Genomic DNA, 27,791 nt, shown 5'->3' with positions numbered 1-27,791 from the left:
TCGAGCAACCTGGCAAGGAAACACCTGCCACAGTACCCCTAACATTGCAATCCTTTACATTCCATCGGACATTGGGAGAAGGAAGCTTTGGAGAAGTCTATTTGGCAACAGATGTCATCCGTAAGGAATGTGTTGCCATTAAAGTGACAAACAAAGACAATTTCATAAATTATGGGCACAGTTTAGTAGAGCGCCATATATTAGAACTATCCCATGAGAGTCCATTTCTCATTCACGGCCTGGCCGCCTTCCACACAGAAAGCTTTGTCTACTATGTAATGGAATTGGCCACCAGAGGGGACCTGTTTTATTTTATGCTTAAGAACCATCCTCTTGATACCCCCACAATTAAATTTATCATGGCGGAAGTGATCTGTGGCACACAGTTCCTGCACAAGAAAGGCATCATACACCGGGACCTGAAGCCAGGAAACATCCTTCTGTGCGCAGATGGCCATGTCAAAATAACCGACTTTGGCTATGCTGTAATGGGTGTGTATGAGAGGACCAAAGAAAAGGCTAGAGGCACAGCTGCATATATGGCCCCAGAAATGGTGAAGAATGAGGAACATGGACCAGGGGTAGATTACTTTGCCATTGGCGTGATCCTGTATAAGATGTACACATTTGAGCTCCCCTTTCCTGGACAAAATCCCGGAAATGTTAAGTACGCTATCCTCAACCATTCTCCAGTCTACCCAGAGTTCATGACTCCTGACACAGTGGACATCTTACAAGAGCTGCTGTGTAAAGATCAGGACTATCGACTAGGAGTAATAGGAGACATCAAGAAGCATCAATTTTTTTCTGACATTAATTGGGAAGATGTGGAAGCCAGAAGAATGGAACCCCCAGCAATCATGACAGCAGCTTTTGTTTACTTGAATAGGTATCAAACTCTGCGTTACGTGGAAATGTTAAACTATATAAGACCTGAAGACCAGAACATATTCAAACAATTCAGCTTTGTATGTTCGGATTGGTCACAGCATTATCATCCCGTCAACAATGAGGCCATTCAATAATGAAGAAAGCTGAGTGGTCAACAAGCAAAGCTGATGGACGACCTACTCAAAGCCAATGAAATCCCATCCATATTCTTCTACAACCTTCCACAACAAATCTGACATCATGTAGATAGAATCTCTGATGACCCAGAGACTAATTCTGATCGCCAAATTTGGGGTCAGGGAGGAATTTTTTTCCCCTAATATGAGGGCAAACCAACAAATAATCCTCAGGGGGTTTTTCGCCTCCCTCTGGGTCAACATAGCACGTTATTACAGGCTGAAATTGAAGGAATTCTTTCAAACTTACTTGCTATGTAACCATCTGGACATCTCATCTACGATTTTGTGATGACGACAGAAGGAAGCTGCTAATGAAGAAAGCAGCTCCTTAACCCATCGGACATGACAGAAGGAAGCAGCTAAGAATGCAAGCAGCTCCTTCACTCACCGGACTTGAAAATCAGAGGGCCCAACGGCTGAACGAGGCATGTTGTAGGAATCCAGGAAAGCGTCACCTATGTGTGATCTTCACCTGCATTTCGAAAAATAACACAAAAGTAAGCCGATGTTGTAGGAATCCAGGAAAGCGTCACCTATGTGTGATCTCCACCTGCATTTCCAAACACAACACAAAAGTAAGCCAAGGCCTGAAGAGCGGAATCACCATCATCTGCTCATTTTTATTCATTGCATGATAACATCTTTCATGCATATTAATAAATGTATATTAACATCTATAGAGACTTTGTCTTCATTATTCCCATATACAGCTTGAATTGGTACCAGGGAGAGTTGGAATAAGAGAAACAGAGAAAGTAGCGACCAAGGAGATGGCAACCAGCATAATTCTCTCATAGAGGTGTCACAATTATTTCAGTTACAGAACTACTAAAGTTTATACTATGTATTGGAGCATTACAGGACCCAACCATGTTCATATTAACAGCATCCCTCAATGTCCTTATTTGATGCAGGCTTCTTAAAGGGTCTGTACCACAATACACTTATCACCTATCCAAAGTCTCACAGCTGAGACCACCACAATTTCCAAGAAAGGGGTTTCGGTGATCCACTCTTCTCGACACTATGGACCGATCTGCAGTGACAACAGATTAAATGGAGAGGCAGTCGCGCATGCACAGCTTCATTCATTTGAATGGGGTGAATGAAAATGACTGAATCCAAAACACTCGGCTATCTTTAGCAGTCCATTGAAAATGAATAGAACAGCACGGGAATCAGCGACCACCGCTCCCATTCAATCTTCTCCTCACTGTGCGGGGTGCAGTGAACCCGGATAAAGAGGAGAGGAGAACACGAGACAGAGGCAGACAGATCTGAGAGAGGCAGACAGCTCCGAGACAGGCAGATTTGAGACAGACAGGCAGATTTGAGAGACAGGCAGATAGACAGACCTCAAAATTCGATATATATTTACCATTCCTTATTAGATACAGGTTTCTCACACTTCAACAGTTGGTACAACTCTTCATTCTCCTCTATCACGTCTTTAACTCTCGCTTTGAATGTTTTCAGTTCCTCCTAATCATGAAGGGGACATAAAAAGAAATAACAAAATAAGCTAAAATGGAAGTAACACACAATACACAATCCTGAAGAGACCGCACTTCTCTAAGGGTATACTCAGAGGGTTGTTTCCACGTGGCATAAACTACAAGCTATTTTACAGTGAACTGCCATGGTTTAGCAGCTAGAACAGATGTTGCATATTAAAGCCTCAAAACTACAGTAAGTAGTGTTAAAGCCGCATGCGGCTTTTGCTGCTCACTTCTGGGATGAGTGGCTGCAAATGCACCATCTGAATATATCTTAAGGGTTGAGTTTAATTAACATGGCGGTCTAGTACCGCACCACAAAACTATAAGAACACTTGCATATACAAAATTGATCCCCCCTTCCCCCACACACAAAATCCCAGTTGGCATGGTCCTTTCTTGGTAGATGGTCTTTCAGCTAGTAATGGTACTAAAATGGCATCTAAGGAAAAGTCTAAATTGGTACTGTATGAAATACGGCATTTTCATCCCCAACTACAGTATAAGCCTTGCGATGAGGTTCTAGTGCCGCCCTGGAGAGGGAGCACAGCTGCCTAATGATAGCCAAACTCCTTCTCTAACAGTAGGGATTGAGAAATGTCTAATCCCAGCAATTTAAACGGAATCTGTCACCTACTTTTAGCCCTATGAGATAAGCTTATGGGCTAAAAGTAGGTGACCCGCTGAATCTAGGGATGTAAGTGTTATACTTAACTGCACTGTTGTTTCCCCAGTGTTAGCGCTGGAAGCCGCTGCTCAGTGCATTGAATAGAACTGTAAAGTAGTCCGCTCAAGTGGAAATATTGGCTGAAATTGTATAAAACGCATAATAAATGTGCGCAAAGCGCATAAGATAGTTTCTTGCTTTAATTTACGCCAGGAGATTGTTATAATTTGACTAGTAAATAAGCTAAATAGTGTTGATGATTTTCTGTATGTGTGAAAGCCCTCCTTTGTACAACCTCTGTACATTACATGGCTGCACTGATGTGTCCTTCATCCAAGGCTCTAGCTCTCACCGACAACACTGCGCCTGTATAGCCAACATAGAGCCATACATTTTAGAAAGGGGTAAATTTTAAAGCGTTTTTTTCACAGAGGCAGAGAGAATCCCAATTTTTTTTTACTACAAATGCCCTTCCCAGTAGGGATTAGTTTAAAACATGCAAGCTTTATTAAAGAAATTAAAATAGAGACACTAATGGGCAACAAACATAAATTGGTTTCCAATATCTCACTGGATAGGGAAAACACAAGGAGTATGTTTACACAGGACAACACTTGTATGTTATAGATACTGTTAGTCGTGTGTGTTTTTACTCAATGATATATATAGTTCCAACAACTATGTTTCTAGATTAAACAGTTCTCCATCAAACGTATGATAGCTAATGGGAATGCATTAATGTCTCAAATTCCTCATAGAGCTGAATTGCTTCATTAAGGCTCTAGAGAAAGGCATAATAGCTCATTGACCAAAAATGCATTGACTTCTCTATTATGGATTACTGTAATCAATTATAATAGTGAAGTTTCCTCCTCAGAGCGAAAACTCTTATTAAAGTTATACTTGATTTTGAATCACTATTATGTTTTTGACTCAAATATTATATATTTATTTTAACTCTTAACGCAACGCATTTCTCCGCAAGATGGCAGCGGTTCATCAGGAGTATAAAGTTTATAACTTCAGAATCAGAGGATATCTAATTGAATAGTTCGTTGGACAATTGGACTGGACTGTTTGCACGAAAATAACCACAGTGACCAGTCTGTTTGTCCTACAAAAGATTATATCATGTGTCAACATATATATCCTGAGCCTAGGGTTATATCAGTATTATAACCTGTTGGGAACAAACCAACGGGTATTAGCCCAACAATAAGAGATCTTAATAGGAGTATTGCTACTAAATGAGGTCACGGATATAAATGAGGGAGGATGCCTCTTAAGTAAGTTTTATCTGGTAGGGTGCTAGAAAAGAAGCTAGCACCAGCTATCTTGTTGCTTGATTGGTGACACTCTTGCGTAGCTATTCAAGCCTCAGAGGGAGTGAGTGTACATGCCAAATAGAAACTCTCTTAGCCAGAGTGGCCACTGAGATGCGTATGGAATACTGGCACACAGAGTTCTAATCGGCTGAGGCTCTAAAATATGTACACCACAAGATATTGAGGTGTATAAAATTTAAGCTGAGGCTAAATCCTAAAAAAACCTAATTGCTCAGTATGGAACTTGTAGGAACAAACAGAACGAACCAAACTAAAGTTTGCTCAGTTAACCTTGCATTAACCCAAGACCTTGGATGGTTGGCCCATAAGGGTTATTTTACAGCAAGTGTGTGAGCAAAAGAAACATAGTACAGAGAGCAAGGAGCAGAGCCTCCGGCCTGGATGGTAGGACGGGGCATACTGACAGAGGCTAACAAGCCCGTATTAAGTAGTGTCTAGAGCCCCTCCCTCCCCGGGGGAGTGTTCCAGTATCAACCAATCACCACTCAACATAGACCTGTCACTATAAGTAGATCTCTATGTGGATCGAATATCTGATCTCCCTAAATGTCATCTTGTGTTATAGTACTAATAACCGCCCATTAATGTGTCTGATGACTGAGATGTATAAATGCGATCCCAAGAGTAGAGGGAGAGCTGGCAGACATGTATGTCAAAATAAAGGTGACGCCTCTATGTTTGACGTCACTTTTTGGGCATGCCCCTGTATGTAAACCTTTCCTCGTAATAACATATGGCGCTAGATATAGTCGCCGTAGGAGAGAAGAGAGAGCGGACTATGAAGTGCTGCCACATGGAGTTTAACGAGAACGACGGCTCCCGATGGTACAGTCGCGGCTGATATGCGCCGCCATGTAGGGAGCCGTAGATAGATCCGCCCCGATGTGTGGCGTCACAAAGCCACGCCCACCAGGTGACACGGTGATATCACGCCCTAATCTGTAATGTCAGAGGATCACGCTTCTGGGATAGAGGTGGCGCCGAGGCGGCCCTTTGATGTGGCATGTTAGTGGCTGCGCTTCTAAAGTAGAGCGGGGCGGCAGCAACAAGATGGTACAGTCGCGGCTGATATGCGCCACCGTGTAGGAGGCCGTGGATAGGTCCGCCCCGATGTGTGGCGTCATGACGCCATGCCCACCAGGTGACGCGGCGATGTCACGCCCTAATCTGAGATGTCAGAGGAACACGCCTCTAGGAAAGAGGTGGCGCCGAGGCGGCCCTTTGAAGTGGCATGGTAATGGCCGCGCCTCTAAAGTAGAGCGGGACGGCAACAACAAGGCATGGCCTAATCCCTACTGTGAAGGGTAAATTTTAAAGCGTCCCTGAGTAGCCAACAAGTTTTCTAGAATACAGAGGTTTTTCTTTCTCTCTTCTCATCTGCTGCTGTTTGCACCCAGTTTCCTGTCTGTAAGTTCTCAATTTCTCAAGTTCTCAATTTCAGATGGTCTTCCCCATTCTGTTCTGCTGTTTGCTATCAACTATGAAAGAGGGGGCATGTAGCAAGCTTAGCATTCCACCAGTAGTACACTGTCCTGACTTCCTTGCCCTCACTTAGTACTGCATAGTACTGACTTTAGTCCAGTCAGCAGGGAGGCAGTATCTGAATGCCACCCCTCTGCTTTCCTAGGACGATCAGGCATTTAGAGACATTCTGGCCAATTGTTTAGTAAACCCATTATAATGTGTAATATACGCAAACCAACACAGAAACGCACCCACATGTAACAGCAGGAGAGGCCATTTTACTTCCCCAGTATAAAGAAAGGACCAGTGGGGCCGCTCTTATCAGATCTAACTCTCCCACATATAGTTGAAAGGGTCACATTCTGGATAAAAAGAGGAGTTTGATGGCAATTAGTTATTAACTGGTTCACTCAAGGTGAGAGTATTGAAACAGTCACAAAAGGGGGGAATTGTTAGGGAACTGACAAGTGAAGTATTATCAATTTTGACTTCGGCTACTTTATTATTATTCATGCCTTAAAAAAAATTTAGACCAAGGTTTTCCATCAGCATTAGAGACGAGCGAGCATGCTCGTCCAAGCATTAGCATACTCGAAAGTACTCGTTACTCGAGTGAGCACCACGCAGTGTTCGAGAAAATTTCACCCTCTCTTCCCCACACGTTTAGCGTCTTTTTTAGTCAATGAACATGCAGGGAAGGCTTTGGCACCTTCTGCTATGACGTGCGAACCCTGTGCACGTCTAAAGCAGTGATTGGCTGGTCAGATCAGGTAACCTAAGATCATAAAAACTCAGGTCACCTGATGATCGCCTCACACCGAGGCTGGATTAGCTGAGGGACAGAGCTCCTGTGAGCGAGGGAGAGCATTAATGTAGGTTAGAAGGAGCATTTAGGCAGGGATCCATCTTCAGAAAACCCAACAGTCCTTTTTAGGACTACAATTCCACTCTTGTGCATTATCAGTTTGGCTGCCTGGGACCAGTAATGCGCACAAAGCATTCACAAGCATCCCGGCTGTATACTGCATACTGTTACAGGTTCTATACAGTATACTGCTACTGGTGTACACAGACTATATAGGAACTAACAAAACTCCTCTCATTTTTTTATTTGTTTTTGACTGAAAGCATTTGCATAATAGGCCCAAGTGTGTGTCCTGTCAATCCGCACTATATAGCAAAACTGTACTCATCTTTCACTGTCTATTTTTTGCTATCATGTACGCAAAATACCCCAGTGTGTGTTCTGTTGATCCACACTATACACTACCGTTCAAAAGTTTGGGGTCACATTGAAATGTCCTTATTTTTGAAGGAAAAGCACTGTACTTTTCAATGAAGATAACTTTAAACTAGTCCTAACTTTAAACAAATGCACTCTATACATTGCTAATGTGGTAAATGACTATTCTAGCTGCAAATGCCTGTTTTTTTGTGCAAAATCTACAAAGGTGAATAGAAGCCCATTTCCAGCAACTATCACTCCAGTGTTCTAATGGTACAATGTGTTTGCTCATTGGCTCAGAAGGCTAATTGATGATTAGAAAACCCTTGTGCAATCATGTTCACACATCTGAAAACAGTCTAGCTCGTTACAGAAGCTACAAAACTGACCTTCCTGTGAGCAGATTGAGTTTCTGGAGCATCACATTTGTGGGGTCAATTAAACGCTCAAAATGGCCAGAAAAAGAGAACTTTCATCTGAAACTCGACAGTCTATTCTTGTTCTTAGAAATGAAGGCTATTCCATGCGAGAAATTGCTAAGAAATTGAAGATTTCCTACAACGGTGTGTACTACTCCCTTCAGAGGACAGCACAAACAGGCTCTAACCAGAGTAGAAAAAGAAGTGGGAGGCCGCGTTGCACAACTAAGCAAGAAGATAAGCACATTAGAGTCTCTAGTTTGAGAAACAGACGCCTCACAGGTACCCAACTGGCATCTTCATTAAATAGTACCCGCAAAACACCAGTGTCAACATCTACAGTGAAGAGGCGGCTGCGGGATTTTGGGCTTCAGGGCAGAGTGGCAAAGAAAAAGCCATATCTGAGACTGGCCAATAAAAGAAAAAGATTAAGATGGGCAAAAGAACACAGACATTGGACAGAGGAAGACTGGAAAAAAGTGTTGTGGACGGATGAATCCAAGTTTGAGGTGTTTGGATCACAAAGAAGAACGTTTGTGAGACGCAGAACAAATGAAAAGATGCTGGAAGAATGCCTGACGCCATCTGTTAAGCATGGTGGAGGTAATGTGATGGTCTGGGGTTGCTTTGGTGCTGGTAAGGTGGGAGATTTGTACAGGGTAAAAGGGATTCTGAATAAGGAAGGCTATCACTCCATTTTGCAACGCCATGCCATACCCAGTGGACAGCGCTTGATTGGAACCAATTTCATCCTACAACAGGACAATGACCCTAAACACACCTCCAAATTGTGCAAGAACTATTTACAGCAGAAGCAGGCAGCTGGTATTCTATCGGTAATGGAGTGGCCAGCGCAGTCACCAGATCTGAACCCCATTGAGCTGTTGTGGGAGCAGCTTGACCGTATGGTACGCCAGAAGTGCCCATCCAACCAATCCAACTTGTGGGAGATGCTTCTAGAAGCGTGGGGTGCAATTTCACAAGCTTACCTCAACAAATTAACAGCTAGAATGTCAAAGGTGTGCAATGCTGTAATTGCTGCAAAAGGAGGATTCTTTGACGAAAGCAAAGTTTGATGTAAAAACAATGTTATTTCAAATACAAATCATTATTTCTAACCTTGTCAATGTCTTGACTCTATTTTCTATTCATTTCACAACGCATGGTGGTGAATAAGTGTGACTTTTCATGGAAAACACAAAATTGTTTGGGTGACCCCAAACTTTTGAACGGTAGTGTATAACAAGACTGTACTCATTTTACACTGTCTATTTTGGGCTTAAAGCGTACGTAAAATACCCTTAGTCTGTGTCCTGTCAATCCGCACTATATAACAAGAGTGTACTCATTTTACACTGTCTATTATTGGCTTAAAGCGTACGTAAAATACCCTCAGTGTGTGTCCTCTCGATCCACACTATATAACAAGACTGTACACATTTTACACTGTCTATTTTTGGCTTAAAGCATACGCAAAATACCTCGCAGTTTGCGTAGCATTTTGACGCAGTGCATTATAAAACATGATCTACACTAGGGGTGAGGGTCAAGGCGAGGAGGTGGACATCCGAATGAGGGTGTGGGCAGAGGCCGAGGTTCTCAACAGAGTGAAACAGTGCCTTCTGCTGGGGGAGTAGAACACTGCGTATCTACGCTCCCTAGCTTCATCTCACAGTTTGCAGGTCCGCGTGGTACACCATTATTAAAACCACAACAGTGCGATCAGGTGATGACGTGGATAGTGGATAACGCGGCCAGTAATTTATACACCACACAGTCTTCCACGCAGTCCACTCACGCTAGCCAAGGGAATGGACCTGTGAATCCTCACGGTGATCCTCCTTCCTCCCAGCCTGGTCACTCCAGGAAAAGGAGAGATTCAGAACAGGCATACTCACAGGAACTGTTCTCCGGTCCCTTCCTTGAGTCGCAAAAAACGGGTCATGAGCCACCTGAGGAGTTTGTCGTGACCAATGCCCAAAATTTGGACCTTTCACAGTCTCAGGGTGATAAGGGTGGGGACTTCCAAGTAGTGTCTCAAGAGGTATTTGTTGATGAAGATGATGATGATAAGACACAGTTGTCTGTCAGTGAGGTTGTTGTTAGGAGAGTAAGTCTGAGGGAGGATCAGACTGAGGATTCAGAGAAAGAGCTGGTAGATGATGAGGTGACTGACCCGACCTGGGTTGGTAAGCCTACTGAAGACAGCGCTTCAGAGGGGGAGGCAAGTGCAGCATCAGAACAGGTTGGAAGAGGCAGTGGGGTGGCCAGAGGGAGAAGCAGGGCCAGAGCAAGTAATCCCCCAACTGTTCCCCACAGCACCTCCTCCGGCAATCTCCCGTGCAGAGGGCTAGGTGTTCGAAGGTCTGGATGTTTCTTAATGAGAGCGCGGACGAATGACGAATAGTGGTGTGCAACCTGTGCTGCACCAAGATCAGCAGGGGAGCCACCACTACCAGCATGCGCAGGCATATGATAGCTAAGCACCCAACGAGGTGGAACGAAAGCTATTAACCGTCTGCGGGTCACACCACTGCCTCTTCCCCTGTGTCACATGCTGGCACTGAGATGCAATCCCCCTCCCAGGACGCAAGCACGAGTGTCTCCCGCCCTGCACCCAACCCTTCATCTGCACGGTCCTCCACTGCCTCCACCAATGTGTCCCAGCGCTGCGTTCAGCTGTCCATAACACAAACATTAGAGCACAAGTGCAAATATGCAGCCGCCCACCCACATGCACAATCGCTAAACGTGCATATCTCCAAACTGCTAAGCCTAGAGATGCTACCATATAGGATGGTAGAAACTGAGGCTTTCCGCAACCTCATGGCGGTGGCAGTCCCTCGCTACTTGGTCCCCAGTCGCCACTATTTTTCCCGCTGTGCCGTCCCCGCCCTACACCAGCATGTCACAGAATATCAACCGTGCCCTCACCAACGCGGTTACTGGGAAGGTCCACTTAACCACCAACACATGGACAAGTGGTGGTGGGCAGGGACACTACATCTACCTGACGGCACATTGGGTTAACCTGGTGGAGGCTGGGACCGAGTCTGACCCTGGGTCCGCTCACGTGCTACCCACACCGAGGATTGTGGGTCCTACCTCAGTCATGGATTCTCCGGCTTATTACGCCACCTCCTCCAACCCCCCTCCTCCTCCTTCACCTTTCAATTACTATCTTTGAGCACGCCACCTTCAGTCAGTAGCTCAAGGTGCTGCAGCACTACCGTGGTGAACCGTCAACAGGCCGTGCTGAAACTCCTGAGCTTCAGTGACAAGAGGCATACTGCCTAAGAGCTGTTACAGGGTTTGACAGAGCAGACAGATCTGTGGTTTTCGCCGCTGAACCTCCAACCATGAATGGCCGTGTGTGACAATGGACGTAACCTGGTGGCGGCTAAGCAGCTTGGCAGAATAACACATGTGCCATGCCTGGCCCACGTCTTCAATCTCGTGGTTCAGCACTTTCTTAAAAACTACACCAATTTGTCTGAGCTGCTCAGCAAGGTGCGTTGCGTGTGCACACATTTCAGAAAGCCCACCACAGATGCTGCCACCCTCAGGACACTGCAACAGCGCTTCCAGCTGGCAGTTCACCGACTGTTGTGCGACGTGCCCACGCGCTGGAATTCAACTTTGCGCATGTTGGCCAGGATTTATGAGCAGCGTAGAGCCATTATTGAATACCAACTGCAACATGCCCGTCAGAGTGGTAGTCAGCCTACGCACTTCTTCACAGAGGAGTGGCCATGGATGTCTGACATCTGTCAGGTGTTAGGAAACTTTGAGGAGTCAACACAAATGGTGAGCAGCGATGCGGCCATTATCAGTGTGACCATCCTGCTGCTTTGCCTGCTGAGGTAGCTGCTAAGCATTAAGGCCAACGCTTTGCGGCTAGAACAGGAGATGGGGGATGACAATATGTCGCTTGATAGCCAGACCACCCTCAGGTCTGTTTCTCAGCGCGTATTGGAGGAGGAGGGGGAAGAGACTGCTGCCCACACTGCAGAGGGTACCCATGCTACTTCCTTCACATCTGTTCAGCATGTATGGGCGGTGAAGGAGGAAAAGACCGAGAGTCATCCTCCTAGTGAGGACAGCGATGTGTTGCATACTGGGACTCTGGCACACATGGCTGACTTCATGTTAAGCTGCCTTTCCCATGACCCTCGCATTAGACACATTCTGGCTAACACGGATTTTTCAGAAGGCCAAAGGCTCTGTAAAAACTATTTTTTTTCGGAGGGCTGCCTCCAGGCTCTGTCAAAACAATTATTTCTGAGGGCTGCCTCCAAATTTTTCAGGGGTTCGCCTATATTCTTGGTTAACAAATACCCTGCACTCTCACTCAAAATATCGTTCAGGTTCTCACCTGCAATCTTGGTAAAAAAAAATTATTTTTTTAAAAATGGGTTGTTTTCTTCAGGAGGCAGTTCTCGCTCCCAATTGTGAAGAGGTTCACCACTTGAGTTCAACAAACATGCTGGTTCCAGCTTCATACGCCCACAGAGTTCACAAATGTATCCCAGCGCAGTGCCCAGCTATCTGACACCGAGACAGAATGAATTGTCCTTGTTTGCCACTCTAATTTCTTCATAGAACATGCTGTCTTTTCCTGGGGCACTGGTTAAAAAGCCCCTCAGGGAGAGGCAAGGGCTGGGACAGGTGGTAGCTTGCCTGTCGGTGGACCGCCACTTGGATCCCATTAAGCAAGTATGACTTTTTTTTTTTGTATATATTTCAGGGATTCCACCTGCACTCTTGGTACACAATTTTTTCCGTAAAAATTTCTTCTTTTTAAAATGGGTTGCTTTCTTCATAAAAAAATGAGAAGTACTGGCCTCTGAGTCCCCCCTATGCTGGCGTTTGTGGCTAATGAATTGCTGCGACGGAGGTGGCATGAGATGACACTTGCAATCATAAGTTAATTTATCTGCGATTTGTCAGCTATAAAGCACAATTTTAAAAGGGTCACACGGCATATGGAAACGTATCCGAGCTCGGTGTCCATCTTTGGCCACTAATTTCTTTATAGTTCATGCTGTCTTTCCCTGGGGCACTGGTTAACAAGCCCCTCGGGGAGAGGCAGGGGCTGGGACAGGCGGTAGCTTTCATGTCTGTGGACCGCCACCTGAATCCCATTAAGCAAGTAAGAGCTGTTACTCAAAAAATCTTTCAGGTTTTTACCTGTACTCTTGGTAAACAAATCCTTCAAGGGTTCACCTATACTCTTGGTAAACAAATCTTTCAGGGTTCACCTGCACTGTTGAATTGTGGAGATGTGTAGAAGTACTGGCATCTGAGTCACCTTTATGCCCAGGTTTGTGGCTCATGAAATTTTGTGACAGAGGTGGCATGGGATTGGAATTATGATCATACATTAATTTATCAGTTCCCCTCAGCATTGTGGGCTATCGCCCAAAATTTCAGATAGGGTCGCTGCCAGGTCCTCCCAACCCTCTGCAGTGTGTGTCTCATGTTCCTCCTCATCCCATATGCACTTATAAATAGACATAAGGGTGGTGTGGGTATCAATCGACCGTGCGGCATAAGGACAGCTGGATGCTGAACTGGGAAAAATTTCAGTATGCTGTGGACCACTGAGTAGGCGAAGGGGTGTACCTTACCCCGTCTGGGTTGCGGACAGCTGGACGCTGTACTGGAAAAAATTTCAGTACGCTGTGGACGCAGGCTCGTGCCTGCATCCTGGGGGGATTGGACAGCAATGCCAGCATGTAACACAGGAGAAGAGGCAGTGGTGTCACCCGCAGGCAGCGCATTGGCCTTCGTTTCACCTAGTGTTGTGCTTAGCCAAGATGAGCCAGCGTGTGTGCCTTGCTGATTATGGTCTGGCCCAACTAAATTGTTAGTGGGGGTGACCACCAGGGAGTGTCCCTGCTTTCCCTATTCATTCCTGTGGTGTTTCCATCACTTTCTAATATTTTTCAGGTGAATCACACACCCTCCCCTATGCAGAGCATAGGTCACCTTGAAAAATGCTTGAGTCTCCCATTGACTTCAATGGGGTTTGTTACTTGAAACGGGCTCTCGAGTATTACAAAAAGTTCGGCTCGAGTAACATGCACCCGAACACTTTGGTGCTCGCTCATAAAATCGTCTGCTGTAGTTCTATTTTTCTTGGCACAACCTTTTAAAAATCGGTCATTGAATGAATACATTGGAAACCAGAGCTTAAGTTGGTCGCAATTTTTTATCGCAGCTAGATTAGCTGCGTAAAAATGCTTGTGTGAATAAGACCTTTGAATGCAGTTTTGTCTTTGATTCTTATCTAATAAAAGCAGAAAGAAGTATTAACACAAACAAGAAATAACGGATCTTGGACAATGGTCAAACAAACAGTCTTTGCCTAAAAGGGAATGACATCTTCAGCATGTGATCTTTTTATTCCACGGAAGAAGAACCAGTTGAAATCAGCTCTACAATGATAATAGACATACGTATTACATCAACAATCCTTAACCAAAAACACTGTCACCATAAACAGATGCCAGATAACACGGGAGCCTTGAGCTGAAATATTTGCTTAAACAGCTTGTGCATGGGTCAACATTAATTGGTTTTATGCCAATAGGTTAAATGCTAATAGATTGGCTGTATGTTATCACAAGGCTTGCCATTTCTGTGAATGCCCCTTTGCAGGGCGCTGTTTCTCCTTGAAAATAATATTTAAACTGTTAAACAATACAATAAAGTTAGCTTATGGAACACCTTTCATGAAGTGTTTCATGTGTTGATTCTCCAAGCTTGTACCAACCACACCTAATTTAGCACTCACAATATATCTAATGGTGCAATTGCGTTAACAATTGTATTCTGGAAACATAACTTAAAGGGTATTAATATCTTATACGAGTGGCACCATTTGGCATCATTTAATCTGACCTCTGGGGCCCCTTCCAATCCTGCAAATAACAAAGCTGCAGCACTGGTGTAGTGATTCATCCACTTCTCCGTATTCCCAGCACAGTACGGGGAACTGGAGCCAGTCCCATTCACCACAATGGACCTGTATGTGCCCCAGTTCTCTGCATGGCAGGTACAGCCCTGTGCAGGAAAAAACCAAGGGGCCATAGTGCTGCACTGGTGCTGTGTCTCCTTCATTCTCAGGATCAGTTGCAGACCCACGTGGTTGGATCTAGTGATGCGCCCTCACTTTACAAGATAGGGAAACCCCTTTAAGTGTAAATTACTAAGGATGCACAATTTGCCAATTTCAGCAGGTGAAATATATTAGGGTGAAAATAAAATGTGGTTGTTCTCAGCAAGAGAAACAAAGTAATCTTGTAGATATAATACCTTTTAATGGCTAAGAAAAAGACATGATGTTATAGTGAGTTTTCAAACCTCTCACGGTTCTTCCTCAGGCATAATGAAATAGATCTGGAGACGCAAACATATACACTATATGGACAAAAGTATTTGGGCACTGCAGAAAATGGAGCGAATATGCAAATACTGAGTTTGCCGAATGGTAAGCTGGGAACGGCATGGGTAAAATAAAAAGCTGCTCATTCTGTAATAACTATTCATTCAAGCTGAGCCCGATGGCATCCGCAAGAAGAGACGGCTGTGACTGACAGCTGGCTTCCCGCTGCAACAATCAGGATCAGTGAGGACAGCGTTCCCGCTGTTAACACCTTACAAGCTGCGATCAATGTCGATCAAAGCATGCCGCAATGTCTGTGGGGAGGAAAACTCCCCCCAAAATTGTCACATCCTTAGGTCCAAAATAGGCCATGTCACTAAGGCTAGATTCATATGGGGGAGCACAATATTAGGCTTCGAAATGCGTCCTGATATCAGGCTTATCACCGTGTGTTTTCATGCCGAAGTAAGATATTTTTAATGTAAAAATGCCTTGTATGACTTCTGGGAAATTGTGAATCCCTGGCACTTGTTTCAGAGGATCATCAAGTGTTTCCTATTGCTTTTAAAGGGAAAACTCATGCAATGTGTTTTGTCTGTCCTATTGAAAGCGATGGGTGATGCATTCCTCGGAACGCGAAAGAATGAGACATGTAGCAATTTTTTTACCTAGCAACATAGCTGCACAGGAGAAAAAAAATCGCTCATGTGTATAACCCCGTTCAAAGGAATGGAGTTCATATTCGCACAAGTAGCCTCAGGGGCTAAACTGCAAATAAAGAGGATGAGATTTTAGAACGCTCATTCATCCACATATTGTCATTCATTTCAGTGACAAAAATCGGCAGCATGCTCATTTAGCGGTGAATTTGACACATACTTTCATTGTGGATCTTATCACACACGTTCCATGTAGGAGGGAAGCAAGCCCAATGTATGGTCTGAACAGTGCCTCTGTTAGTTGTAGGCAAGTAAGTGGAGTAAATCTGTAATAGTTTACAGCGTGGGAGAGTAGAGCGTGCAGAGCATTAAAACTGTCATAGGTGGAGGAAACCCTGTCCGAGGGGACATCAGAAGAGAGCATGCATGGAGGAGATCTGGGGGGCTGCAGCCCCCAGGACTAATAAATAGTAAAGGAGAAAAAAGAATCTGGTCCGAAAAGGATCTTCCGCCGTCTTCTGCTTATGCGCGCCAAAGGTAAAATGGTGATGCATGCACAGAAGACTGAATCGCCGTGGGAGATTTGAAATCTTCTGGCTTACGGCCACTAAAGGTAGCTGGGAGGCTGGAGATGTTATTGTACTTTTTTATACAATTATACATTGGTTAATGGCGATCACAGAAAAGTGTAAAAAAGCAAAATAAATAGAGATGAGCGAGCATGCTGGGTAAGGGCAGTTACTTGAGAGAGCACCGCTATTTTCGAGTAACTGCACGCTCGTCGATGCTCTCTCAAGTAACTGCTTTTACCAAGCATGCTCGCTCATCTCTAAAAATAAAGTTAAAGTTTAAGCTCCCCTCACGGTTTTGGATCCATGAGGGGAGCTAAAAATACTCACCTCCATCTTCCACGATATCCCACAACGTTCTGTTCCTTCCAGGACCTCATGTAATCTTCTGCGCATGCGCGGTCAGATGTAAACTTAAACGTCAGGCGCGTGCACAGAAGACCTTGCGGCCCTATAGATTTAAATTCTCTGTGCTCCTGGTTAGCACGTGTAGCCGAGAGCAGAGAGATATCACCGGGGACCACTGTATACGGTTCTCGGTCACATGATTGCCATTACCCAATGGATAACGGCCATCATATAAAGTAAAATAAAAGCTTTAAAAAAAGAAAAAAAAGTTTCATCTTCCCTCTTTGATAATATTTGTGAGGGGATATGAAATTACGTACCTAAAGCCCCCAGATTTATCCATGCAGCTTACCCGGCTTTTGCAAATGCACACATTGCCAAAATGGCAGAAGCATGCGCAAAAGCCGCGGGGGTGCAGTAAGCGGTCCCTGGTCACGTGATTGCCCCTATCCAATGCATAATGGTGATCATGTAAAAGTAAAAAATCTGTTGAAGTTTAATGCTTCTTTTGGTTTTGGCCCCATTGTGCATGCAGACATAATATTAGGGCCACAATGGGTATTTTTCTGAGCACGGGACAAAAAGGGGTATGCATTTTGGGGTGAAAGTCTTCATTTATCTGTGTGCTGTACAAAAAAAACTGTTTTTAAAATGACAATTGCCAAAAAAAATGAAAATTGTAATTTTTTTCCTTCTGCTTTGCCTAAATTGATTCAAAAACTGTGGGGTCAAAATTAATTTGTTAAGGGTCCAGTTTTCAAAATGGGGTCATTTGTGGGGGTTCTCATTTTGACCGCTCAAGGGCTCTATAAGTGTGCAATGGGGCCTGAAATGCCTTCAAGCAAAATTACTGTTTTGAAAGCCATTGGCTGCTCCTTTCATTTTGGGCAAAAGATTAGGGCCCCAATGTGTATGTTTCTGAACACAGTACAAACAGGGGTATCCATTTTGGGGTGCAAATCCTCATTTTCATGTGCACTATAGAAAAAGAAACTGCCTTTAAAATGACTTCTTTGTTCCCTGTGTGATGTATAGAGAAATAATTAATATTCCCTGAATACATTAAAAATTTTACCTTGTTTGTTTTTTCTGTTAGTTTAATAATGGAATCTCTGCACTCCAATAAAGATTTGACTACATCCCCCTGCGTAGGGGTCTATGCGGTAGAGTGTTGCCAACTTTTTATTGAACTCAAATAAAATCTTTTGAAACATAAAATGACTTATTTGCAAAAATAGGAAATTATATTTTTTCTCCTCTGAATTACATTAACTCCTGAAAAACAAATGTAGGGTCAAAATACTCATCAAGGGGTGTAGTTTTGAAAATGGGGTAATTTATGGGAATATATATCATTCTAAGGGTGCACTCACATGAACGTATATCCGCTCGGTTTTCACGCCGAGCCGATATACGTCGTCCTCATCTGCAGGAAGGGGGATGGAAGAGTCAGGAGCAGGAACTGAGCTCCCGCCCCCTCTCCGTCCTCTGCACTATTTGCAATGGGGAGAGGCGGGATGGGGGCGGGGCTAATTCTCGGAACTTAGCCTGGCCCCGTCCCACCTCCTTTCATTGAAAATAGTGCAGAGGGGCGGAGAGGGGGTGGAGAGGAGGCAGAGAGGGGACGGGAGCTCAGTTCCTGCTCCTTGCTCTTCTATCCTCCCCCCTGCAGATGAGGACGACGTATATCGGCTCGGCATGAAAACCGAGCCGATATACGTTCATGTGAATCCAGCCTAACACCTATGAGCCTTTGCAATCTTGGCTTGGTGTAGGAAAACAAAGGCTTCCTCAAAATGTTGATAAGTAAAGTTAAATTTGTACGTCTCTTAAATGGTTAAAAAAAAAACTAAAAGTTTTTAAAATGTGCATCCAGAATAAAATAAACAGATGGAAATCTAGATCTTATTAAAAATGTAAAGAGATGTTACAAGAGAAAATGTGAAAAAACATTTTTTTTCAAAATTCTCCCAATTTTGGCACCTTTAATAAATATACACAAATTCTATCGGTCTATTTTTACCACCTAAATGAAGTACAACATGTGGCGAAAAAACATGTCAGAATCACTTGGATATGCAAAACCTTTATAGAGTTATTCTATGTTAAAGTGACACGTTAGATTTCCAAAATGTGGCTCCGTCTCTAAGGCGCAAACAGGCTTGGTCACTAAAAGGTTAAATTACCCTCCAGTGCGGACAATAAATAAAGCGTATGTAAAGTAATTTATGATGCAGCTTTCACAGCACATTTCAAGTCCCCCGTACACACTGAGGTTTTCTGATGTGGATTCCAGCCAGAAACACGTCGATTTAATATCCCATTGAGTACCGTGGGAAAAGGCAAATAATATGTCCGCATTGGATGTGGAATGAATTTGAGTCAACAAATCTGCATGTGGATTAACCCCACTGAATTAAAGCTGACGTGTGCAGATCAAATGAAAATTCACCTGAGAAATCTGCAGTAACTGCAAGTATTTCTGGCACAAATTTTCATGAAAATGCGCAATGGACATTTCCAACGTGGGTTACTACTTGTGTGAACGAAACCTAAGGCTGGTTGTACACATTATCGCAGTTTTTCAAGCGGATAGAAGTCCTTCTTTTATTTTTAATTTTGGATCCACTTCTGGATTTGATTTAAAGAAAAATGCATCAAAAACGACAGCGGCATTTTTTCAAAAACTGCGATGTGAGGAACAATCCTTAGGGCTCATTCACACGACCTGTGTATACGTTCTGTATTATGCGTGTAATCCGGAGTGCTGAATCCCCATTGATTTGCATTTGAGTATTCAGACCTGCTTTTTTTTTTGTTTTTCACATAAGATCTTTGAACAAATTATTAAACAGCATGTATGCAAGTACTTGGATGAAAATGGAGTAATTAACCAGAGCCAGCATGGGTTTGTAACAAACAAGTCATACCAGACGAATCTAATTTCCTTCTATGACAGTATCACTGACTGGGTTGATCTAGAAAATGCCGTGGACCTAGTTTATCTTGACCTTAATAAAGCATTTGACAAAGTATCTCATACGATTCTTATTGAAAAAAATGATCAAATATGGGATTGGTAAGGCAACTGTTAGGTGGATTCAGAACTAGCTGAGTGATCGTACTCAAAGAGTGGTCATAAATGGCTGCACATCCAAGTGGAAGAATGTATCAAGTGGGGTACCCCAAGGCTCTGTCCTAGGCCCAGTGGTGTTCAACATTTTTATAAATGATCTGGACGAGGGAATTGATTGGAAACTGATCACATTTGCTGATGACACAAAGCTAGGAGGGATAGCCAACACTAGGGAAGAGAGAAAGAGTATTTAAAAAGATCTAGAAAAGTTTGCACAGTGGGCAGCGACTAACAGAATGGTATTTAACAAGGAGAAATGCAAAGTCCTAAATCTGGGCAAGAAAAATGAAAAAAGCACATACAGAATGGGAGGAATTGAGCTAAGCAGCAGCACATGGGAAAAGACTTGGGTATACTAATAGCTCATAGACTGAACATGAGTCAACAATGTAATGCAGCAGCCAAAAAGGCAAACACAATTCTGGAATGTATTAAGAGAAGCATAGAGTGTAGCTCATGTGAGGTCATTATCCCCCTCTACTCTTTCTTAGTCAGACCTCATCTGGAATACTTGTGTCCAGTTCTGGGCACCCCATTTTAAAAAAGACAGAGAAACTGGAGCAAGTTCAGAGAAGAGTTACCATGATGGTAAGTGGTCTGCAAATCATGTCCTATGAAGAAAGGTTAAAGGATCCGGGAATGTTTAGCTTGTAAAAAAGAAAACTTAATAGCTGTCTACAAATATCTGCAGGGCTGTCACAGTGCAGAAGGATCAGCCCTATTCTCATTTGTAGAAGTAAAGACTAGAAGCAATGGGATGAAACTGAAAGGGAGAAGACACAAATTAGATATTAGAAAAAACTTTCTGACCGTGAGGGTGATCAGTGAGTGGAACAGGTTACCACAGGAGGTGGTGAGTTCTCCTTCAATGGAAGTGTTCAAACAAAGGATGGACAAATATCTGTCTGGGATGATTTAGTGAATCCTGCACGGAGCAGGGGGTCAGACCCGATAACCCTGGAGGTCCCTTCCAACTCTACAATTCTATCATTCTATGATATGTACATATTTACATGGTGGATTTTGGTGCAGATCTGCAACAGATTTCACATTTTTAATTGAAGAACTGACGACGTCCGGTGCGGATTTTAATGTGGTTTAATCTGCTACAAACCCAGTACCTCTGAACGCAGCCTTAGGTTAGGTTTACACGGTGGAATACCACCTCTAAAAACCACAGCAAAAACCTCACCTGAGCCACACTTGGATGCACTCCTGTCAATGGGCAAAAGCCGCATGTGGAATTCCGACGCTAAAAATCATGTTTCCGTGCCGAGAAGTGTGAGGTCAGTTGTTGACGCAGTGACCAATCAGATTTCTGCAAGTGAAATTTGCCCATTGACAGGGCTAAATCGACTTATCGATCTACTGCAAAAATCATGGCCGAAAGACACACATTCTGCAGCAGTTTTTAAAGGTAGAATTCATGTGGAAAATTCCGCTGCGAATTCCATCATGTGACCGCTGTAAGAACAGCCTGCACCCAACGTTGTATGGAGTGGAATCCACCCGCGATCCCGCTCCATACAACCATTTGTTCGGACTTGCGAACAAATCGACTTGCAAACAGGTTCCTGGAACGGAACCTGTTCGCAAGTAGGGGACTAACTGTATAGAAAATCTAATCTCCAAAGCCGTAGCCACTGTTGTGGATTTCTAAATTTTGGTGTGGATTTTGGTTTCCATTGAAGTCTATGACAGAAAGCTGAGAGTTTTCACCAAATGTATTGCTAAAAATTTGAATTGATCTGGATTAAAATTCCGCACCGCAAGTCAATATCCACACTAATTTAGTGCAGATTTTTTTTCGCAGCGCATGGACGAGACTTTAACATTTGCATCCATATTCCTGCTACTGACAAAATCTGGCCCGAGTGAACATGGCCTCACAGCGAAAATCACTAGAACAACAGACACTTTATGAACTCCATGATTAGGGCTTCTTCACGCGACTGTGACACAAATAGAACTTATTGATTTCAATTAGTTTCTTCTCATGAACGTCTTTAGCGTTTGCATTTCCCGTGTGATTAAAAAAAAGTAGAGCCTGTTCTATCTTTCTGCGTTTTTGCACAATAAAGGCCCCCATAGCAGTCTATAGAAGGCACACAGATACGCAAGGGGGTGTGTAAAACACTGCGCAAAACACGGAAAAAAGAACACATCTGGACCTCATTAGACTTTTAATCCACAGAAAGGGAGTGTCACTCACGTGAGTGAACTAAACCAGAGTGCAGAAAAAGTACAGTACTATGCACAGACACACGAACAAATAGATCTCATCCAACCTTGTTCATGTGCAAATATGATACGCTGCGGTAAGCCTTTTGGCGCATGTGGTCTTCTGAATAAGCCCTAAGTTGATGGGACCCCTCAGGATTCTGTGTAACCATTTGGAAACAGATCCGTCCCACTGGCCATGACTCCATTCAGACCGGAAGTCGTGCTAGTAACATAAATACTCTTCTGGATAAGGAAACTACCAGGGAAACACGCTGCTTGTAGTATGAAGAGGTGCTGACCGCAATACAAGATGAATTTGTACTTTGATGAAGTGCTGACAGAAGAAAATGCCATAATCTGCTAAGGAAGCAAAGAAGCGCAACTGCCTGCTACTCCTCGCTGAGCCGCGCTGCTGACTTTCAGCTTCTATTGTCCGAAATCTTTCTGAAGACACAAATCTTTTATAAATCTTGTCAAAATCCAAATTCACGACTCGTTCTCGCTTCAAGGAGGAAAATTGTCTCAGAAATGTCCTTAGTCTAGAGCAATGAAGGAATTAGAAGGTTGGGTGGTGTCTATCTCTGAGCAGGCGGGTGTAGACTGCTGCTATGTCATCTCCATACACTACACACATGGGAGAGCAGGATATTTTCTCTATCCATGAGCTGCTGGGTGTAGACTGCTGTTGTGATGTTTTCATACACTACACACATAAAAGAGCAGGATCTGTTCTCTATCTCTGAGCATGTGGGTGTAGACTGCTGCCATGTCATAGCTATAGACTGCACACATAGGAGAGCAGAATCTCTTCTCTATCTCTGAGCAGGTGAGTGTAGACTGCTGCTATGACACCTCCAAACACTACTTAGAGGAACAGGATCTTTTCTCTATCTCTGAGCAGGTGGGTGTACACTGCTGCTATGTTGTCTCCATACACTGCACACACATAGGAGAGCAGGCTCTCTTTTTCTCTCTCTGAGCAGGTGGGTCAAGACTGCTGCTATGAAATCTCCATACATTGCACATATAGGAGAGCAGAATCTCTTCTCTATCTCTGAGCAGGTGGGCGTAGACTGCAGCTATGATTTCTCAATACACTGCGCACATAGGAAAGCAGAATATCTTCTCTATCTTTGAGCAGGTGGGTGTAGACTGCTGCTGTGATGTCTCCATACACAAAACACATAGGATAGCAGGATCTCTTCTCTATCTTTGAGCAGGTGGGTGTAGACTGCTGCTATGATGTCTCCATACACAAAACACATAGGATAGCAGGATCTCTTTTTCTCTCTCTGAACAGACGGGTGTACACGGCTCCATACACTAAACTGCACCCCTGCTGTTCTATTGATTCACTCCCAGACCTCAACCTCATGAGTCCAGATTTGGCCAACCTGCATAAAAGCAGGAATCACTCCACCACCAGTGTACAAAATAATGTTAGACAGAGCTAGTGAGTAGTGTCAACATGATTTGGCAGGAGGTAATATAACCCCCCTTTGGTTCCTGGACAGTATTTTGTCCCAGAACTGAAGAATCACTTTAAAATTATATCCAATGAAAAATTGTTCCGTTTATGTTACTATCGTGGAACAACTCACTTTATTATGGAAAAATAAATACAACCGTGGGAGGGCATTCTTATGATCAGTTCGCATTTACGTTGTGGGCTTGGAGCCAACGCCGTCAATACAATCAAATCTGCAACAAAGACCAGCACTGCATGCAGTGCCATTCTTCAATATTTATAAGCTGCAGGCTAGCTCCACCCACTGATTGACTGCTTTCCGCCTATTACTATATGCATAGAGAGACAAGTGTCAAGCAGTGGCAGGGTGGATGTGGCTAGCTGCAGATCATGAACATGGAGGACTACTTCCCTGTAGTTCTCAGTGTCTGGTTGCTATGCATAAAGTTGAAGTTTCTCCTAAACTACTGCACAAATACATACAGCAGATGTCTCACTGCAATCAGTGTGACTGTCACTAACTTTTACTGCCCTAGAGAGGGCTATGAAAAGATGGTGATAGATTCTCTTTAAAGAAACACCTTGTGATAGGCGTTAGACGGTGAAGTTGTTTTGCGCTGGGAGTGTTTTTGTGAATCATACATTTAGTTAGTTTTTTTCTGGAGGGGGGCACATAGTTATTATATAAATAAACCTTTTTGATGACAATGAAGATGATAACTAATGCAAACCTGTTGGACTTTTTCACTGCCTTCACTTCGGTCTCGAGGATCTTGTTATCAGCGACCAAGCCATTCCTCTGCAGAAGTAGCACCTTCTTCTCTGCCTGCAGAGCCGTGATCTTTCCCATCAGATCGCGCACTTCTTTGTTGTTGTTCTCCTGCTGCCGCTGAAGTTGGAAAGAAGCACATCAAAACGAAACATACTTACTTTGTGAAATAGTCACTCATTTTCGTTACTGCTGCTGTGCAGAGAAAACATCAAGGGCTTTTTCCCATTAACCCCTTCCCTCCATATGACATAAGGGTACGCCCTGGATGCGGGGTACTTCCCGCAACTAGACGTACCCTTATGTAATAGGGATAGCGCGAGATCATAAGAGATCTTGATCTATCTGGCAGCAGGAGCCGGCTGTCACTGACAGCTAGCCTCTTGCTGCAACAGTGGGGATGCATCGGAGATGCGCCCCCTGCTGTTAAACCCTTCCCTACCGCGATCTATCTAGATCACGGCATGGGAAGGGTTCACAGAAGGAGCGCGCTTCCTTCTATGATGTTATCTGGCTCTCGCAATATAATCACAGAGAGCCAGGCTGGTTGCCATGGTAACAGGACGCCACCTACAGGCGTCCTGTATTACCATTGCCTGTGATCGCTGTAATAAGTGATAAGGCATTGCAGGAGAGACGTCCTGCAATCCCTTATTATAGCAATCATTGGTGGTATGATGCAAGTCCCCCACAGGGACACAAATGGTGTAAAAAAAAAAAAAGAACAATAAAAATGTACAAAAAATAAAAATGTAAAAAAAAGTTAAAAAAATAAAAACAAAAAAACCTTTTTTTGGTCTATCTCGTATTAGCATAAAAAAAAATAAAGAAATCTCACATATTTGGTATTGACGTGTCAGTTACGACAGGTACAATAAGTTGAACATGCTTTTTATCCTGCACCACAAAAAGCGTAAAAAAAACGATAAAAAACTGAGGCAAAATGCTAATTTTTAGCATTTTGCCTCCCAAAAAACGCAATAAAAGTGATAAAAAAAAGCCATATGTAGCCCAAAATGGTACCAATAAAAACTACAGCTTGTCTCGCAAAACATAAGCCCTCATAGAGCTCCATCCATGGAAAAATAAAAAAGTTATAGAACTTTGAATGCAGCAATTTAGAAAAAAAAAAAGATTTCCAAAAAAAAAGGTTTTACAATAGCTTTATAATATAGTCTATGTACCCAAAAATGACACTGATAAAAAAATACAGTTCGCCACGCAAAAAACAAGCCCTTTTACAAGTGTGTCAACGGAAAAATAAAAAAAAGTTATGGCTTTTGAACAATGGAGATGAAAATCTGTCAAAAATTGTTGCGTCCTTAAGCCAAAATAGGCCGTGTCCTTAAGGGGTTGTACCAAGATCACAAGTTATCCTCTAAACGTGCTGATCGTGGAGGTGTCACCACTGGGAGCCCCACCGATCCCGAAAGTGGGGGTCCCGTCCTTCTCACTGTGACTTTACTGCACGCCACAATGTGAGTGACTGAACAAAGCACTGGTCAAGCAAATGCGCTGCTGCTCCATTTAGTTTCAATGAGACTGCCAGTGATAGCCGAGAGGCAAACGCTTGCATACTTCCATCAAATATAGTGAAAGGAAACGAGCAGCAGCCGCACATGCTCAACCAGCGCTCCATTCATTCTGATGTCACAACGGGGAATAAAGTGACAGTCAGAAGGGGACAGTGGACTGTGGGTAGGGGATAGCTTGTGATCCTGGTACAAACCCTTTATCCCCTGAACGCTATATGACATTAGTTTACATCATTACAGCATGGTACTTAACCCACCAGGATGTAAACTTGCGGCATGTGGATGGCGCGGGTTCAGAAGCCGAGCCTGCGCCAACTTCAAGCAGTAGCTGGCTGTTACTGATATGCGGCCTCCCACTGCAACACCTGGGATCAGAGAGAACATTGATCTCTGCTTTTAACCCACTACATTCTGTGAGCTATGTAGATCCCTCTGTGATGTCATCAGACTCCTGAGATGTAATCACGGAGGGCCAATGGGTTGCTGGGGCAACAGGATTGCAGAAACTGGCATCCCGGCTTGCCATGGCCTATGATCACTATTACAAGCGATAAGGCATTGCAGTACAGACGCCCTGCAATGCCTTATCATAGCAATCATAGCTATAGTACACGTGCCCTACAGAGGTATAAAAAAAAAAAAAAGTGTTAAAAAAAACAAAAAACCTTTTTTGCGCTCTTTCCCCTATTTGTATAAAACCCCCCACAAATTTTAAAACACTTCATCTAGGCTCGTGAGGTTGGTAACGACCCTAGAGGACTGGCAACATGTCGCATGGTCAGATGAGTCATGGTACCAATTATTTTGGGCTGGTGGAAGGGTTCATGTGTAGTGCAGACCGCATGAAGCCATGGACCCCAGTTGTATACATGGTACTGGGCAGGCTGGTGGTGGTTCCTTACTGGTGTGGGATGTGTTCTTGTGGCATAGGTCATGTCCACTAGTCCTCCTAAACACATCACTGAGCGGTGCCACTATGTTTTACTATGTTTCACTGCTTAGTGACCATTTGCAGCTGAAATGGGATATTGCAGAAAATGGGAAAATGCTCTGTGCCTAAATGGCTTTGAATGTGGATGTAATTTCTGCCCCAGTTGCTTGCCTGTGCAGATGGACGATTCTAGCCAGATCCTGCTAACCGTTATCATTAAGCACTGATGGGCAGCCACTGCACTCTAGTTGGTAATGCCTTGTATGCCGTATTCCTGGTACACACATGATGCTGAGGATCGAGGAATGTTAAATGTGCGGACAATTCAGAAGTAGAACATACCACCCGTCTGTCACCCACTAAACCGCCTTGTTCCAACTCCATAGAATTCACATCGCCTTGCCATGAGCGTGCTGGCCGGTGTTCAGCCTCACTCACATGACAACACCCCATAACGTATACAGGTGAGGGTGTTCCCAAGCTGTCCCCTGAGCTAATGTCACTAAATACTCAATATACATACTGGTATCCGAGGACGTCTGGCATATCTGTGTAATATATATAAATGTGTAATGGAAAATAGCATGGCAGCCCTATAGGTACGGTAAAGTGCCCAGATTTTGTAGGTCACAGTAGGAACCCCTCTTATGAGTGTACATGTAGCTCCGGTCTCCTTTAAGCTTCAGTTTCACACATGAGGAGTCCAAGAGCCCCATCAGAAGTACAGACACAATCCCACAGGTAATCTCACCTTCCTGGACATGTTTGGAGTGATTCTCTCGGCGTCTTCCTTTTTGGACTTCTAACTGTTTTATCAGAATCCGCTTCTATTCCATCAGCAGTCCATACGGACTTTGCAGCTGATCCCTAAAAACATGAATTGTGGATTAACAAAATGGTAAATAATTTTAGGAAAAGAGACCTAGAGTTTACCGCAGACTACGGGGAGTAGTCAATACTACAACTTCCAAAATGCAGGTTGCATCTATAGCAAAGTGTCAATAGCACGTTCTCTCCGTGTTTGCGTGGGTTTCCTCCGGGATCTCCGGTTACCCCAACATTAAAAAAGTAGGTGA

The 27,791-nt window shown here is 43.8% G+C and overlaps 1 long non-coding RNA gene across 1 annotated transcript; it reads right to left on the bottom strand.

Moving 5' to 3' along the window:
* Positions 1-2,485: 2,485 nt before the first annotated feature.
* LOC136581995 (uncharacterized) lies at positions 2,486-27,582 on the bottom strand. The gene is made up of 3 exons (XR_010787112.1): positions 27,467-27,582; positions 24,212-24,369; positions 2,486-2,552 (listed from the first exon to the last, which is right to left on the bottom strand). It is a non-coding gene; the product is annotated as an uncharacterized lncRNA (long non-coding RNA).
* Positions 27,583-27,791: the final 209 nt, after the last annotated feature.

This window comes from Eleutherodactylus coqui, chromosome 11 (assembly GCF_035609145.1).
Source record: "Eleutherodactylus coqui strain aEleCoq1 chromosome 11, aEleCoq1.hap1, whole genome shotgun sequence".
In the NCBI taxonomy this organism is placed as follows: domain Eukaryota; kingdom Metazoa; phylum Chordata; class Amphibia; order Anura; family Eleutherodactylidae; genus Eleutherodactylus; species Eleutherodactylus coqui.
Note: the sequence above shows the minus strand (reverse complement) of the source record. Positions and strands in the feature narration are given on the sequence as shown.